The sequence below is a fragment of the Bison bison genome, unplaced genomic scaffold, assembly GCF_000754665.1.
Source record: "Bison bison bison isolate TAMUID 2011002044 unplaced genomic scaffold, Bison_UMD1.0 scf7180017864218, whole genome shotgun sequence".
Lineage (NCBI taxonomy): Eukaryota > Metazoa > Chordata > Mammalia > Artiodactyla > Bovidae > Bison > Bison bison.
The window spans coordinates 3,695,207-3,698,214 of record NW_011494790.1 but is presented as its reverse complement, the minus strand read 5'-3'; the positions used below and the strand labels follow the sequence as shown (position 1 = coordinate 3,698,214).

General features: G+C 39.1%; 1 protein-coding gene across 3 annotated transcripts in view; it reads right to left on the bottom strand.

Annotated features, from left to right (window-relative positions):
• Positions 1–3,008, bottom strand: part of CWC27 (CWC27 spliceosome-associated protein homolog (S. cerevisiae)) — a 266,077-nt gene that overhangs the window by 238,024 nt on the left and 25,045 nt on the right. The gene's annotated exons all lie outside the window — the stretch shown is intronic.

Below are 3,008 nucleotides of genomic sequence, written 5' to 3'. Positions count from 1 at the left end.
AACCATAGCCTTGACTAGACGGACCTTTGTTGACAAAGTAATGTCTCTGCTTTTTAATATGCTGTCTAGGTTGGTCATAACTTTCCTTCCAAGTTTTCAGAACCATCTATTTCTTTTTTCTCCAGGATAACTACTTTTGAGTCATTAAAGAGGCTTCAATGGGCTTCCCTTGTGGCTCAGTTGGTAAAGAATCTGCCTCCAATGCAGAAGACCCAGTTCGATTCCTGGGTTGTGAAGATCTGCTGAAGAAGGGAAAGGCTACCCATTCCATATTCTGGCCTGGAGAATTCCATGGACTATATAGTCTATGGGGTCACAAAGAGTCAGACACGACTGAGTGACTTTCACTATCACTTTAAAAAATAAGCCACATTATTAAATCTGAATTAATTGTTAGGGGTTCCCTTGTAGCTTAGCTGGTAAAATATCTGCCGGCAGTGCAGCAGACCTGGGTTCGATCTTTGGGTTGTGAAGATCCTCTGGAGAAGGGAACGGCCACCCACTCCAGTATTCTGGCCTGGAGAATTCCATAGACTGTACGGTCTATGGGGTTGCAAAGAGTCGGACATGACTATACAACTTCCACTTCACTTCAGGAGCTTCAACTATTCTCTTCTTGATCCTTTTCTGAATGTCATGAAACAACTGTTTTCTTATTTTAATTCAAGGAAGCTAGTGTGATTGTGTTAGGTGCTTTACTATGCTTTTTAAAGTTTTAAGTTGAAATTTCTTTGAACTGGGACTGGTTCCATTTGCCAGTTTTCAAAAAAAGCCGGAGCAAGCCATTCTAAGGTGGTTTTCTTGCTAGGGTAGGGCTACCTAACATTTATACCCATCTCTTAGTTAATAGAAGACCTGATACTAGACTCACTTATAATATAGACATGTTTTATAATCAATGCTTTTCAGAAAGAAAGTTCTTTTCCTTTAATAAGTTCTTCTCAAGAGATCTAAACTCAAAAGATCCTAACTCTGTACACTGTATTAAAAATGACCTAACTGAAAAATTTACCATGCTTCCCTTGGCTCAGTGGTAAAGAATCCACCTGCCAATGAAGGAGACATAGGCTTGATCCCTGGTCCCGGGAAATTCCACACACCATGGAGCAGCTGAGCCGGTGGGCCACAACTACTGCGCCTGTACTCTGGAGCCTGGCTACTGCACTGCTGAACCCATGCACTGAAAGGAAGAGAGCCCCCGCCTACCACAACTAGAGAAAAGCCCGCACAGCAGCAAGACCCAGCACAGCCCAAATTAAATACAAGTAATTAAAAATTTTACCAACATAACTGTATTACCTGAATGAAATAAGCAAAAGTCTCAATTTAGAAAGGAATTGTCACAAAGAGCTATTCTGTTAACCAAATAATAAAGGAATGCTTCCTACCAGATGGAGTCTCTAAACTAATGAGATATCTCAATTTTGTAAAATATAAAATAGTCTAACAGTGACATTTGAGATTTTTAAAACTATTTCACATGCTCTAAAGGCCATTATCATATGAAAATTAAAGCAAACAGTTCAAGTATTTTTCTCAAGAGTCATATAGTAGCCCAGTATAAAATTGAAGGAAATTCCAGACACTCTATCCTTTTAGTATAAATGTGAATTTTTAAAAAATTCACATATTTTAAGAGCTACTAATGTTTACTAATAGAACATAATATTGATACCATAAGATTGATAAATAACCCAGCTTTTAGCGTTTACTTGAACCCACCATTATCCTTAATATCTTAAATATGACATTATCTTTCTTTTTAGATTTATGTTGGCAGTTAACAAAGCACTGACCTATTATTGATTAAAACTTACATCCTTTTCTAACATTTTTTATGTTGCTTCTTTCTTCTATTTCCCCGTGTTAATGGCATGCATTTTGTGATTTCTTGTTAAGGCATCCAGTTTGTGCTACAAAGGTCTACTGTGTACAGTTTAAAATGAATTCTGCTCTGGACTGAATTATGTCCTCCTGGAGTTCATTTGACACTCTAACCTCCAATGGGACTGTACTGAAGAGGAAAAGACACCAAAACGCTCTCTCCACCATGTAAAGACACAGTAGAAGCCAGCCATTTGCAAGCCAGCAAGAGAACCTTCACAGGTGGTGAATGCTAGTACCTTGATCTCAGACTTCTTAGCCTCCAGAACTGTGAGAAATAAATACCTACTGTTTATTTTTTTTTAATTAATTTTATTTTTAAACTTTACATAATTGTATTAATTTTGCCAAATATCAAAATGAATCCGCCACAGGTATATATGTGTTTCCCATCCTGAACCCTCCTCCCTCCTCCCTCCCCATACCATCCCTCTGGGTCGTCCCAGTGCACCAGCCCCAAGCATCCAGTATCGTGCATCGAACCTGGACTGGCATCTCATTCCATACATGATATTTTACATGTTTCAATGCCATTCTCCTATATCTTCCCACCCTCTCCCTCTCCCACAGAGTCCATAAGACTGTTCTATACATCACTGTCTCTTTCGCTGTCTCGTACACCGGGTTATTGTTACCATCTTTCTAAATTCCATATATATGCGTTAGTATACTGTATTGGTGTTTTTCCTTCTGGCTTACTTCACTCTGTATAATAGGCTCCAGTTTCATCCACCTCATTAGAACTGATTCAAATGTATTCTTTTTAATGGCTGAGTAATACTCCATTGTGTATATGTACCACAGCTTTCTTACCCATTCATCTGCTGATGGACATCTAGGTTGCTTCCATGTCCTGGCTATTATAAACAGTGCTGTGATGAACATTGGGGTACACGTGTCTCTTTCCCTTCTGGTTTTCTCAGTGTGTATGCCCAGCAGTGGGATTGCTGGATCATAAGGTAGTTCTATTTCTAGTTTTTTAAGGAATCTCCACACTGTTCTCCATAGTGGCTGTACTAGTTTGCATTCCCACCAATAGTGTAAGAGGGTTCCCTTTTCTCCACACCCTCTCCAGCATTTATTATTTGTAGACTTTTGGATCACAGCCATTCTGACTGTGTGAA